The sequence below is a fragment of the Muntiacus reevesi genome, chromosome 5 (genome assembly GCF_963930625.1).
Source record: "Muntiacus reevesi chromosome 5, mMunRee1.1, whole genome shotgun sequence".
In the NCBI taxonomy this organism is placed as follows: domain Eukaryota; kingdom Metazoa; phylum Chordata; class Mammalia; order Artiodactyla; family Cervidae; genus Muntiacus; species Muntiacus reevesi.
Window position 1 is genome coordinate 12,588,602 of NC_089253.1, and position 15,646 is coordinate 12,604,247.

Genomic DNA, 15,646 nt, shown 5'->3' on the forward strand with positions numbered 1-15,646 from the left:
ACCACCCTTATGGCAGAAAGTGTAGAGGAACTAAAAAGCCTCTTGATGAAAGTGAAAGAGGAGAGTGAAAAAGTTGGCTTAATGCTCAACATTCAGAAAACTAAGATCATGGCATCTGGTCCCATCACCTCATGGGAAATAGGTGGGGAAACAGTGGAAACAGTGTCAGACTTTATTTTTTGGGGCTCCAAAATCACTGCAGATGGTGATTGCAGCCATGAAATTAAAAGACGCTTACTCCTTGGAAAGAAAGTTATGACCAACCTAGATAGCATATTAAAAAGCAGAGACATTACTTTGCCAACAAATGTCTGTCTGGTCAAGGCTATGGCTTTTCCAGTAGTCATGTATGGATGTGAGAGTTGGACTGTGAAGAAAGGTGAATGCCGAAGAATTGATGCTTTTGAACTATGGTTTTGGAGAAGACTCTTGAGAGTCCCTTGGACTGCAAGGAGATCCAACCAGTTCATCCTAAAGGAGATCAGTCCTGGGTGTTCATTGGAAGGACTGATGCTGAAGCTGAAACTCTGATACTTTGGCCACCTCATGCGAAGAGTTGATTCATTTGAAAAGACCCTGATGCTGGGAGGGATTGGGGGCAGGAGGAGAAGGGGATAACAGAGGATGAGATGGCTGGATGGCATCACTGACTTGATGGACATGGGTTTGAGTAAACTCCGGGAGTTTGTGATGGACAGGGAGGCCTGGTGTGCTGCGATTCATGGGGTCGCAAAGAGTTGGACACAACTGAGCGACTGAACTGAACTGAAGGTTGGTCCAGTGGTATGTGTAAGCTTTGTAGAGGGTGAGATTTGTGCTGAGTTTTTGTTTGTTTTTCCTATGATGGGCAAGGCTGAGTGGCGTGGTAATCCTATCTGCTGATTCCTGGGTTTGAATTTTTGTTTTGTTTGTTGTTTGGGTGAGGCATCCAAGCTTCCAACTAGGTTGGATGAGGCATCCTGCACAGGGTGCTACTGGTGGTAGGGTGATACTGGGTCTTATATTCAAGTGGCTTCTTTTTGTGTGAGTTCTCACTATTTGGTACTCCCTAGGGTCAGCTCTCTGGTAGTCTAGGGTCTTAGAGTCACTGTTCCCACTCCAAAGGCTCAGGACTTGACCTGAAGATTATTTATGGGGGTTCTGGTATCCATGTTCTCATAATGCTGGATGGGACCATAATGTTGAGATCTCTCCCTGTGTGGTCAGTGTTGCAGTGGCCCTGTGCCCTCATGACATCTGCAAGGGCCCTCTCCAGCTTTCCAAGTACATGGGAGAGCGTGGAACAACACTTGTGGAATGAAGGGAGGGCAGGAAGGTGAGTAGAATTTTTGAATGCTTATCTGTGTACAAATTAGCACAGATCACTAGAAGGAAATTATAAATGTGGTTTATTCCCCAAATATCTAAATGTTTAGATCATTGTGTTTCTCATTAGGGCAACGTAATGCTTTAGACACACAATTCTTTGGCAAATTGCAAATCAGTGTTTTGAAAAAACTTGATCACTATCATTAATTTACTCAATTATTTCACAATAGTTAGTCTGACTGGCATACTATACCTGCAGTATGCTATCTATATACTTGCAAACAACATCTGAAGCTGAGAGATGAAACCTGGAGCTATTTTTAAACTACAATTATGTGACTGTCATTTTTAGCCAGGTGCTCACCTCTGAATATTTCAAAAATGAAAATACCTCATTTACATTACTTGCAGGAAACCACACATTAGTAACATAAGACAGCCTATCCAAATTTTAATGCTTGGAATTTATTTGGGCTTCCCAGAGAATAGTTGTATTTTCATATCTAGATAAGAAGAAGCTTGAAGAAATAGGCTACTCTTTCTTTGATCTTAAAGATAAAACCACAAGAACTGTCACTTGTATATGGGCTAAAATTCTATAAAGTTAATTGATGTTCATATTTACATTTGATCCTCATTGTAACCTTGTGAAATACTTTCAGCATTTTGGAGTAGAAAATGCACATGTATAGAAAACAAAGATTAAGACCCTGGTTTGAACATAGAAACATTGTAGGTGAAAGGAATGAAGTACAAAGACTTTAGGCCAAAAGTATGTATTATTTTGGGCAAGTTACTAAGCCTCTTTTTAACCTAAATTTCCTCATTATAAAGTGAAGTGAGGATCTCAACACTAGTATTCATTTATTTATCAAGCACCTACTATGTCCCAAGTCCCAAGCAGTGTTCTAGTCACTGCAAGTATAGCAGTGACTAGCAAAAAGTGTAAGGAAGAAACCAAACCAAAGCAAAAACAACTTACTTTCATGGAATCGATTTAGAATGGGAGAGGTAGAAAATAAAGAAATACACAATAATGTCAGGTGACTGATAAATAGTATGGAGAAAATAAGCCAGGACAAGGGAGAGAAATAGTGAGGGAGAGAAATAGTGATGGTAGAGTGTTGTTATATTACAGAAGGTGGTTAAGGGAAGGCCTCATTGACATGTCATTTAATAGTGGACCTGAAAGAAGTGACAGAATGAATGGTGTATGTATGTTGGTGAAAAGTGCTCTAGGCAGAAGGAATGGAATACACAAAGGCCTCAAGGCAAAGGGATGCCAACATGGCAAAAACAAGATGAAAAAGTGAGGGGCAAAGGTTTGAGGGGAGTGGTGGTATAGATCATTGCACCTCGGAGTCCATCGCAAAGACTTTGGTTTCTACTTAGTGTGATTTAGCAGCCCTTGGAGGGTTTTGAATAGAAGTGTGACTTGCCTTATATTTTAACTGGGTCACCCTGCTGCCCTGTTGAGGGCATAAATGGACAAAGGTAGAACAAGAGAGACTATTTAAGAAGATTACTGCTATAATCCAGGTGAAAGAAGGTGACTTGGGACATGAGAGTGGGTCTGGATTTGTGGGAAGTGTTTGTATTCTGGCTATATTTTAACTGTAAACAAAATTTTAAAATATAATTGACATATAACATTGTACTAATTTCAGGTATATAACATAATGATTTGACATATATATATATATATGTATATATGTGTATATATTGCAAAGTGATTGCCACCATAATGCTAGTTAACATCCATTGCCACACGTAGAAATGATTTTTTTGATGTGTGATGACAACTATTTAACTTTTTGTTAAAGACAATATCAAACATAGGTAAAACATATCAGCCCAGTATAACAAATCTCCATCTATAACATTGTTCACCATCAACTCATAATCAATCTTATTTCTTCTATATTCCCATTTTCTCCATTACAATTATCTTACAGCAAGGCTGACATATCATGTAACTTCATTTAAAAATACTTTTGAATGTATCACTAACAGTTTTTAAAACAACATTATATTGTTGTTTTATAATATATATATATTATATATATAATACACAATATTTTAATCCTATCTAAAAAGTTTTGAGTAATTTTTAATACTCTCAAACATGGATTCTGTATATATTTTAAAGATAAGGCCTAGAAGTCTTGCTCATGGTTTATTTATTTATTATTTTTTTATTTTTTTGGCCACTCCATTCATCTACTTGTGGGATCCCAGCTCCTTGACCAGGGATTGAACCTGGGCCCTTGGCAGTGAAAGAACTGAGTCCTAGCCACCAGACCGCCAGGCAATCCTTTTGTTCATGGTTCAGATGTAGAGAAAGAAGAGTCAAGAAAGACACTGAAGTTTTTGCTGTAAGCAGCTGGTAATGTTGCATTGACATTTATAAGGAAAATACTGTTGGGAGTAGTTTTGACAGGCAGGGTGAGCCAGGAGTTGGTTTAGGACCAGCCCAGTTTGAAATGTCTATTTGTATCTAAATAGGAATATTGAGTTAGCAGTTACATATATATATTTCTGAAATTTTGGAAGAGATAAGGCTGGAGGGAGAAACTAGATGCTGATACCACAGTGATAGTATTGAAAATCATAAAGCTGTTTGACATCACCAAAGAAGTGAATTTAAGTGGAAAAGAGGCCTGAGGACTGAGCCCCTGGGGCCCTCCAGCATTTAGCCAGGGACTATGCCAAAGCCTTTGACTGTGTGGATCACAATAAACTGTGGAAAATTCTGAAGGAGATGGGAATACCAGACCACCTGACCTGCCTCTTGAGAAACCTGTATGCAGGTCAGGAAGCAACATTAGAACTGGACATGGAACAACAGACTGGTTCCAAATAGGAAAAGGAGTATGTGAAGGCTGTATATTGTCACCTTGCTTATTTAACTTCTATGCAGAGCACATCATGAGAAACGCTGGGCTGGAAGAAGCACAAGCTGGAGTCAAGACTGCTGGGAGAAATATCAATAACCTCAGATATACAGATGACACCACCCTTATGGCAGAAAGTGTAGAGGAACTAAAAAGCCTCTTGATGAAAGTGAAAGAGGAGAGTGAAAAAGTTGGCTTAATGCTCAACATTCAGAAAACTAAGATCATGGCATCTGGTCCCATCACCTCATGGGAAATAGATGGGGAGACAGTGGAAACAGTGGCTGACTTTATTTTTCTGGGCTCCAAAATCACTGCAGATGGTGATTGCAGCCATGAAATGAAAAGACGCTTACCCCTTGGAAAGAAAGTTATGACCAACCTAGATAGCATATTAAAAAGCAGAGACATTACTTTGCCAACAAAAGTCCATCTGGTCAAGGCTATGGCTTTTCCAGTAGTCATGTATGGATGTGAGAGTTGGACTATGAAGAAAGCTGAGCGCCGAAAAATTGATGCTTTTGAACTGTGGTGTTGGAGAAGACTCTTGAGAGTCCCTTGGACTGCAAGGAGATCCAACCAGTCCATCCTAAAGGAGATCAGTTCTGGGTGTTCACTGAGAGGACTGATGCTGAAGCTGAAACTCTGATACTTTGGCCACCTCATGCGAAGAGTTGATTCATTTGAAAAGACCCTGATGCTGGGAGGGATTGGGGGCAGGAGGAGAAGGGGACGGCAGAGGATGAGATGGCTGGATGGCATCACTGACTCGATGGGCATGAGTTTGAGTAAGTTGCGGGAGTTTGTGATGGACAGGGAGGCCTGGCGTGCTGCGGTTCATGGGGTCGCAGAGTCGGACATGACTGAGCGACTGAACTGAACTGAAGAAAAAACCCCTGGAGAAGGGAATGGCAATCCACCTCAGTGGATTTGCCTGGAGAATTCCATGGACAGAGAAACCTGGCTGGCTATAGTCCTTGAGGTTGCAAAGAGTCGGATATGACTGAATGACTAACACACAAGAAAGAACCAGCAAGGGACAGAACACATGACCAGTGAAACAGGAAGAAAACAGAGTGGTATTCTGAAAGCCTAGGGAAGAAAGTATTTCAAGAAAGAAGTGATCAACTGTATCCAATGCTGCTAATATATCAAGAAAGACAGGGACTAAGAGATGACATTGTATTAGCAACATGAACGTCATGGGTGATCCCAAAAGAGTTATTTTATCAGAGTGATGGGGATGGGAGAATGTCTTGCTTGGGTTCAGGAGAACCAGAAGAGAAGGGATGAACAGCAGCTATAATATAAAACTTTTAAGTAGTTTTTGCTGATAAGGTGTGTTGAGAGGACTATGAAGCCAAAAAAGAGTTTTGTTTCTAAAAGATAGGATATAATAGGATAGGATATATCCTATATTAGATAGGATATATCTAAAAAGGGAGGTGGGAGGGGGGAACGGGATGGGGAATACTTGTAAATCCATGGCTGATTCATGTCAATGTATGACAAAAACCACTACAATATTGTAAAGGAATTAGCCTCCAACTAATAAAAATAAATGAAAAAAAAAAAAAGCAGGATATATTAGAGATGATGGGAATGATCATGGAATGAGATAGAATGTGAAATAATCTGAGATAATATATATTGGTAACTAAAATATATAAGGCATACAAATGTTAGTTCTTTTCTCTTTGGACCTCTTTATTTATTTATTTATTTATTTTTGTTTCCTTTGGACCTCTTTAATAAAAAGTTAAACAACCTGGAGCCACAGAAAACTGTTTTACTAATTAGTGGGTCATTGAGAGCAAAATTATTTGGCTTTAGGTAATTGTGCAGGCAAAATGTGTGTGGAATGCTGATATATGTGGCATATTTTAGTTAGGATAATTTGGTTACATATAATAATAAACCCTGGTCTTCCCTGGTGGCTCAGATGGTAAAGAATCTGCCTGCAGTGCAGGAGACCCAGGTTTGATCCCTGGGTTGGGAAGATCCCCTGGAGAAGGGAGTGGCAACCCATTCTAGTATTCTTGCCTGGACAATTCCATGGACAGAGGAGCCTGGTGGGCTAGAGTCCATGGAGTCGCAAAGAGTCAGACACGCCTGAATGACTAACACACACAATAATAAACCCAAGAAAACAAGGCAGAGATTTCTTTTTCTCATGTGGCAGGAGTTTCTTTTTCTCGTGTGAAAGAAGTCTAGAAGTTAGCAGCTTGAAAAGGCTAGTCCTATGGTTTCATGGTGCTGTCAGTGACCTGGGCGCTCTCTCACACAGGCCTCTATTTTCAAGGTCACCTTCCTGCACAAGATGGCTGCTAGAGGCATAGCTGTCACATCCCAGTCTCAGCAGCAGGAAAGAAAAGAAAAGGAAGGAGGAAGCAGGACCTGATCCCTTCATTCTAAGGAGACTTTTTGAAAGTTCCACACAACATTTCCATTTATATTATTATCTCTCTGGCCAGAACTTGACCTGTAAGGGAGGTTGGGAAATATTATCTTTCAATAGAGCATATTTCTTTCCTGAATGAAATTTATTACAAAAGAAGCAGAAAATGGACATTAGGGTAGGCTATTATAAATCTTTGCCTTAAGCTTTGTGGAAAGAGCATAGTTCTATAGACAAAAGACTTATGCTTGAACCCTAGCTCTACCATATACTGGCTATGACCTTGAACAAGTTATTTTATCTGTGTTTCAATTTTCTCTCCTTTAAAATTGAGCTAGGGATATTGGTGGTCCAGTAGCTATGATTCTGTACTCCCAGTGCGGGGGACTTGGGTTTATTCCCTGGCTGGGGAACTAGATCCTATATACTTCAACTAAAGATACCACATGATGCAACAAAGATCAAAGATACCAAATGCCACAACTAAGACCCAGCCAGCCAGATAAATAAATATATAGATAAATAAAAATTTTTAAAAATTGAGCTAGTGTTCAGAATACTAGTGCTACTCTGAGGATTAAATGAGGTAATACAAGTAAAGTGCCATTGTGGCTGGCATATAAAAGGCACATAATAAATAAAACTATATATATATATATATATATGAAATGAAAATTAGTTATCTAGTAGGCCATTGAGAGATGATGTCAGTCTTTTCAGGCTGCTATACCAAAATTCCAGAGACTTTATGGCTTATAAATACCAGAAAATTATTTCTCACAGTTCTTGTGGCTGGGAAATCCAAGATCAAAGTACTGTACATCTGATATCTGGTGAGGGTGTGTTTTCTGGTTTATAGATGGCCATCTTCTAACTGTGTTCTCACATGGCAGAAGGGGTGAGGGAGCTCTCTGTGATCTCTTTAATAAGGGCTCTGCCCTCAGATGTTTAGCTCTGTTCAGTCACTCAGTCGTGTCTGACTCTTTGTGACCTCGTGGACTGCAGCATGCCAGGTTTCCCTGTCCATGACCAACTCCCAGAGCTTACTCAAATGCATGTCCATTGAGTCGGTGATGCCATCCAATCATCTTATCCTCTGTCATCCCCTTCTCCTCCTGCCTTCAATCTTTCCCAGCATCAGGGTCTTTTCAAATGAGTCAGTTCTTCCCATCAGGTGGCCAAAAAATTGGAGTTTCAGCTTCAGCATCAGTCCTTCCAATGAATATTCAGGCCTCATTCCCTTTAGGATTGACTGGTTGGCTCTCCTTACAAGAGTCTTCTCCAACACCACAGTTCAAAAGCATCACTTCTTCAGTGTTCAGCTTTCTTTATAGTCCAACTCTCACATCCATACATGACTACTGGAAAAATCACACCTTTGACTAGACAGATCTTTGTTGGCGAAGTAATGTCTCTGCTTTTTAATATGCTGTCTAGGGTTGTCATAGCTTTTCTTTCAAGGAGCAAGCGTCTTAATTTCATGGCTGCAGTCACCATCTGGAGTGATTTTGGAGCTGAAGAAAAGAAAGTCTGTCACTGTTTCCATTGTTTCCCCATCTATTGCCACGAAGTGATAGGACCAGGTGCCATGCTCTTCATTTTCTGAATGTTGAGTTTTAAGCCAACTTTTTCACTCTCCTCTTTCACTTTCATCAAGAGGCTCTTTAATTCGTCTTTGCTTTCTGCCATAAGGGTGGTGTCATCTGCATACCTGAGGTTATTGATATTTCTCCTGGCAATCTTGATTCCAGCTTGTGCTTCATCCAGCCCGGCATTTCACATGATGTATTCTGTATATGAGTTAAATAAACAGGGTGACACTATACAGTCTTGACGTACTCCTTTCCCAATTTGGAACCAGTCAAGACCCCATGTGCTATGCTGTGCTTAGTCGCTCAGTTGTGTCCGACTCTTTGAGACCCCATGGACTGTAGCCTGACAGGCTCCTCCCTCCATGGGGATTCTCCAGGTGAGAATACTGGAGTGGGTTGCCATGCCCTCCTCCAGGGGATCTTCCCAACCCAGGGGTTGGACCCAGGTCTCCCTCATTGCAGGCAGATTCTTTACTGTCTGAGCCACCATGGAAGCCCCAAAACCCAACCTCCAAATATTGCTTTGGGGATTAGGTTTCAATATATGAATTTTGGGTGGACACAAATATTTAGTCTATAGCACGTAGTATTATAGATGGGGAAACAGTGGAAACAGTGACAGACTTAATTTTTTGGGGCTCAAAAATCACTGCAGATGGTGACTGCAGTCATGAAATTAAAAGACATTTGCTCCTTGGAAGAAAAGTTATGACCAACCTAGATAGCATATTAAAAAGCAAAGACGTTACTTTGCCTACAAAGGTCCGTCTAGTCAAAGCTATGATTTTTCTGGTAGTCATGTTTGGATGTGAGAGTTGGAGTATAAAGAAAACTGAGCACTGAAGAATTGATGCTTTTGAACTGTGGTGTTGGATAAGACTCTTGAGGTTCCCTTGCATTGCAAGAAGATCAAATCAGTCAATCCTAAAGGAAGTGAGGCCTGAAAATTCACTGGAAGGATTGATGCTGAAGCTGAAGCTCCAATTTTTTGGCCACCTGATGGGAAGAACTGACTCATTTGAAGAGACCCTGATGCTGGGAAAGATTTGAAGGCAGGAGAAGGGGATGACAGAGGATGAGATAGTTGGATGGCATCACCAACTCAGTGGATGTGAGTTTGAGTAAACTGCAGGAGTTGGTGATGGACAGGGAGGACTGGTGTACTGCAGTCCATTGGGTCGCAAAGAGTCAGACATGACTGAGCAACTGAACTGAACTGACATATTGTTAATTGGGCTGATGGGCTGCTTTAGTTACAGGTTTAATATGAGAGTTACCATCTTCACTTCCCCTTTGTTATGTAAGAAATACTCTAAGAGCTAGGAGAATTACAACATATTGTCTGCAGCATTTATTGGCTCTGGTTAACTCGATCACATCCATTAAACTTGTTCAAATTATTTGTACAAACGCTTTCAATGAATCCCTTCATCTGATGCCAACCAAACTGCAAATCCTGAGAAAAGTAATCTCATTAAGGCCCGATGAAAAAGGCCCATTTTATTGAACACACACATCTTAAGTTTAGATCTTCAGAGTGTGGGAAAATTACTTCTCTGGCTCCTGCTGATTTTTAGGTCTGTTTTAGCCACTTGGATAACATCTGTTTTCAAGATGCGTTTGGTTGGTTGACTTTATAATTGTTGGAGTCACCATCAACGTGCTGTGCTGTGCTCAGTCGCTCAGTCGTGCCTGACTCTCTGAGACCCTATGGACCGTAGCCCACCAGGCTTCTCTGACCATAGAATTTTCCAGGCAAGAATACTGGAGCAGATTGTCACGTCCTACTCTAAAGGATCTTCCCCACCCAGGGACTGAACCCACGTCTCTTGTGTCTCCTGCATTGACAGGCGAATTCTTTACCATTTTGCCACCAATTGCTGGTATATATAGCTCTTTTAGGTCCTATTGTGTCTACCAACCCACACTCCAAGTCCTCATGGTTTCTGTACACAAGATGAAAAAACCACTGATCAGCCTGGGGTTTTGTAATGCCACGAGTTATCATTTCCCACTCAAGGCAGGCAAGAGATGGACGAACACTTGTTTCTGGCAGAGCTGGTGCCTCTAGTTAGTCAGCAGAAAATTCTTCAGCCAGTGAAGGATCTGTGACAAAGGGAGATATAGGCCAAGTGGTCATCCACTTCCGCTTGGCACCTAAAGGGAACTGCGGGAAACACACTGAATCCTGTTAGGGAAAACGCAAGATTTTTATAGATGGGTTAATTTCTTTCCCTGGAGACAATTTTCTCTTATCATATCACAAGCTACTTTAGGCTGAAAGTGCAAGTGATAGACCAGGTAAAAATACTGCAGAATACTTCATCTACCTTTGACCTTAAATTATTCAAGTGGCTGCAGCCACTGGTCAACAGGAAGGCAGAAAGTGTCTCAGAGAGAAATGCCTGGCCGAAGAGATGAGGACTCACGCAGCGTTCCGTCTAAGCCCCCACAGGCAGCACAGCACACTGGAAAAATCAGCTACTAGCAATGTGGCCTTGGCCTTGAGTGAATTATTTGACTTCTGTAAATGACAAAATATGTAAAATGCCCAAGAGGACAGGCCCAGAGAGAAGCTCTACATTGTCAGTGCCTTTTGTTTCCCTCATTACAATGCACCTATTTACATTTTTTTTCAGTTAGTTTTGAAACATTTAAATATATAAACTAAAACATGAATGAAGTAATATAAGTGTATCATTTAATAAACTGTTAAAGGTAAACACCTTTGTATTTGAGTCGAGAATAGAACTTTGCCAACAATTCCAGAATCTCCTCTCCACCTCAGAGAAACTGCTATCTTGACTTTCATAGTAATCAAGTGATGCACATAAGTGTGCATCTCAGAGCCCTGGAGTTTGGTCTTGCTCATTAAAGAAAAAATTTTCATGAGCTTTTAGGATGATTTACAGGCTCCCTTTCTATCTCCAGTTGCTTAAAATCATCTGTTGAAGAGCATGCATTATTTGATGTGCAGTTTCCTCGTCTGGATTTTGCTGATTTCATTTTTATTGATGTAGGTCCACATCGTCTTTTGTCAGTTGTATATTTCGCAAACTGACTGGTAGATACAGAAGCAAGATTCGATTCAGGTTCAATCCCTCTGGCAAGATGAAAGGAAATCATATATTCTTTCATTAGGAAGCATATAATATCTTGTCTTTTTTTTTTTTTTTGAAGACCTAATTGGCTTTATGGAATGATTCATGAATCAAGCAACAATTCATCTAGTAAACAGACAGGTACTCCTATTTCTTTTTGGAATATTAGCAGTCATCGATGCTCCATGAGTACATCCATTATTCATCAGTGGTTGCAAAATGGTGATATTCTATTTCTATCATTTATGAAATGTAATAATTGGAGTCTTTATAAGGAGGACTTCCCCACATCTATTTGGTTCTCCAATGGTACAGTTCGTATAAGAAAATAAGATAAATGTCTAATTCTTTCTCTTTGCTTTTATCAGTTTTAAAGATAATGAATTGGTTCTCTATCATTATTTGAAGGCACCTGAGGTTTAAAATATTATTATACCATGAAATACACACACACACATATAGATACATATACATATACATACATGTGTATATATAGACATATCATACCATATTCTGATCTTTAAAGCTTTTAAAAATTATTTATTTTTTACATATAGATGCATTTTGGTATTTTAAAAATGTATATTTGGATATTTTAGTTTTGGCTGCGTTGGGTCTTAGTTGCGACATGCAGGATCTTCTGCTGCAGCCTGTGGGCTCCAGATCACATGGCTGTGAGGTGCAGATCGAGGGCTTAGCTGCCCCTGAGGCCGGTGGGGTCTTAGCTCCCTAATCTGGGATGGAACCCTGTCCTGTGCGTTGGAAGGCTGATTCTTAACCACTGGACCACCATGGAAGTCCCTAAAACTGTTTTTCTTCACTGGTTTTTTTTTGTATCCTTCCAGTAATATTCTACACATACAAAACCACTTATAAATGTTGATAGTTATTTGTTTCACTATTTTACTATTAAAAACAATGTTATATGGAAAATCTTTAATATTTCCTTATATATTAATATATTTGTGGGATAACTTTCTAGAAGTAGAAATGCTGCCTCTAAAATTTTCATAGATAATGCCAAATCATCTTCCACAGAATTCATACCAATTACATTGCCATCAGCAATGTATCAGTGATTAGGCATCTTTTCAAAAAATACTTTGGGTTGCAAGGCCAAAGCAAGGGGTCAGAAAAGGATTGAGTTTTAATAGGGAGAGAAAGATGGGAAAAAGCCACGGTGGAGGTGAGAAATTGAAACTGGGTAAAGGAATTATAGCCACAGAAGAACAGATACTAATTCGAAATGGTATCCAAAGAATAAAGGGGTAGGTGAAAGCAAACGGAAAAGTCTAGTACTGGCAGGTGGTGTGGAAAGAACACTGAATTTGAAGGCAGGAACTATGTCCCACAGTTATTGTCACAGTAGCTTTAAGAGGTATTATTTCTGTTTTACAAATAAGAAAGAAAAGGCTATGAAGACGCTGCTGCTGCTGCTAAGTCGCTTCAGTCGTGTCCGACTCTGTGCGACCCCATAGACGGCAGCCCACCGGGCTCCCCTGTCCCTGGGATTCTCCAGGCAAGAACACTGGAGTGGGTTGCCATTTCTGTCTCCAGAAAACTTTCCTTAAGTCTGTGTAGTGACTCTATACTCTGTAGGATAAAGTCTGAGCTGTTTAATACAGTAGACTACCTCTCCAACCTCAACTCCTGTCAGACTTGTACCTATTTCACAGGGTTGAAAGAAGGTTAAATGGTGTAATATATGTGACATCATCTATTAGAGTGTGAGCTTCTTGATGGCAGTTTTCTTAAACCTAGTGCAGTGGTAGGTACTTTCTAGAACTCAACACACAATTTGCTGAATACTTTTAATGAATGATAGTGAAAGCGAAAGTCACTCAGTTGTGTCCGACTGTTTGCAATCCCATGGACTGTATAGCCCATGATTCCATGGGTATCTTCCCAACCCAGGGATCGAACCCAGGTCTCCTGCATTGTGGGTGGATTCTTTACCAGCTGAGCCACAAGGGAAGTCCAAGAATACTGGAGTGGGTAGCCTATCCCTTCTCCAGCGGATCTTCCCGACCCAGGAATCGAATCGGGGTCTTTCTGCATTGCAGGCGGATTATTTACCAACTGAGCTTCCTTAATGAATGATAGGACCTAACAAATAAGTTATGATTATCAAGAAATGGATATTGACTCTTTTAAAGATCAGCAGCCAAAAGAAAACTCTGGTTGGCTACAACATCACATAGATTCTGGTACCTATGCATAAGGGCTTGCCTGATGGCTCAGTGGTAAAGAATCTGCCTACCAAGCAGAAGTGGGTTTGATCCCTGGTCCAGGAAGATTCCCTGGAGAAGGAACTGGCAGCCCATGACTTTCATATTTGATAATTATCAAAAAAATTGATATAATGAATAATCCTGATTGAAAAAACCACATATATAAATTTCTCTAGATAAATTTAGGGGTCTATATTTTATGTTTCCTTGGTAAAACACTTTGGGGGGTAAAAAAAACAGCACTTTACACATATTTTATTCATTAAATGGTAGCAATCTCAATGAGATGAAATTGAAATAGGTTTTTAAATTTGTGTAAAAATTTAGTTCACTTCCTTTCAAACTAATATAAGGCATTTTTATAATAAAGGACGCTATGCCATAATGTTAATAAAAATAGAAATAAAATTCAGATTACTTAAAAGGAGGGAGAAAACCATAAGGCCCAGTGCAGTGCCTAAAATTGAGCATCATGTTTGGTTTGGGTTTCCTTACAAGAAAAAGCAAAAACAGTTAACAATGCAGTTCTCATTATTAGAAAATAATTAAGCATATCAGTTTTAATAGGAGACAGTCTCTCCCCACCATCGTATGAAATTATAAACAAAAAATTTTGTTGCACCTTGGGTAGAGGGTCCAGAATAGGCAGTGACTTTAAAGGACAAATGCTAACTAGATAATCCTTAAAGTTTTCCATCAGCTTTCTCTCCAACCTTAAGTTTCCAGAGTGTTTTTTAATTGAATCATTCTATCATCAAGGGAGAGTACACAGAAAACAATTGATGTTTGTTGTATGAATTCTTGAATTAAAAGAAATGTTATTGCCAGTCTTTAATATTCAATAATTAAAGAGGCAAGATGAGGTAATAGAGTCTGGGAGTTAAGAGTTAGGGTCCCTCACATACTAACCTCAAAGTTGTGTAAATATGCATTTTGGGAAGACTTTTAGCATCTTTGGATCTGAGGTTTAGATCAGTGCTTTTTAACCTTGGCTTCACGTTAGAATCACCTAGAGAGTTTGAGAAAACTACTGATATGTGAGATTTACCCTCACAAATTTCAATAAATCTGGTCTGGGATGGGATCTAGGCATCAATATAATTTTAAAAGGTCCCACGTGATATGTTTTTCTTTTTTGGTCCTAAGTAATTTAAAGGAGAAGCCCATGGATGAGAACCACTAATTCAGATGTTTTCCATGGTCCCTTCCAGGTTGAAAATGCTAAGAATTGATGAAATCCAATATTTAGAAATGAAATAACTGTCTTAACAGACTAATAAAGGTATTTGCAACTTTGAGGGTGGTTTTTAAAAAGCATCTAAAAAAGAGTAAAAACCCTAAGACTTTTATTAGTAAATGATAACTCATGGAAGGTCACATGTTGTAATAGGTTCACAAATAATTTATCCATAAAACAATATGTTTAGGGGACAATCTTAAGTCAATTTTGTTATGTGGGGCAAGGGTGACAGAAGATAACTTGCTTATGGTAAGGAATATAATAGGATTAGGACTTGTCCATTAAAGCAGGACCTTAGAAGGTCTTCATGTGAGGGGAATTAGATATAAACTCTCAGCAGTGGAGGAAGGAAACAGTCTCAAAGAAGGTATAATCATAATCTGACTCCTATATGATTTAGTAACCCAAATTTAGCTCCTTTGGAGGATCTAAAATACCCTCACAGTGGAAATTAACACATTATAAGTCAACTATACTTTAATACAACAAATTAAAAAATAAAAACCCTTCAACTATGAACTTAAAGTTGTTTTACTGTTATTGTTAATTGCTAAGTCGTGTCTGACTGAGACCCCATGGACTGCAGCATGTCAGGCTTCCCTGTCCTTCACTATCTCCCAGAGTTTGCACAAACTCATGTCCTTTGAGTAAGTGATGTTATCCAACTGTCTCATCCTCTGCTGCCCTCTTCTCCTGTTGCCGTTAGTCTTTCCTAGCATCAGGTGGTCCAAGCATTGGAGCTTCAGCTTCAGCACTAGTCCTTAAGATGAATATTCAGGGTTGATGTCCTTTAGAATTGATTGGTTTGATCTCCTTGCTGTCCAAGTTGTTTTATATTGGTAGATTCCAGGCATTGTCAGAAGCAAATGGAAAGACCTTTCC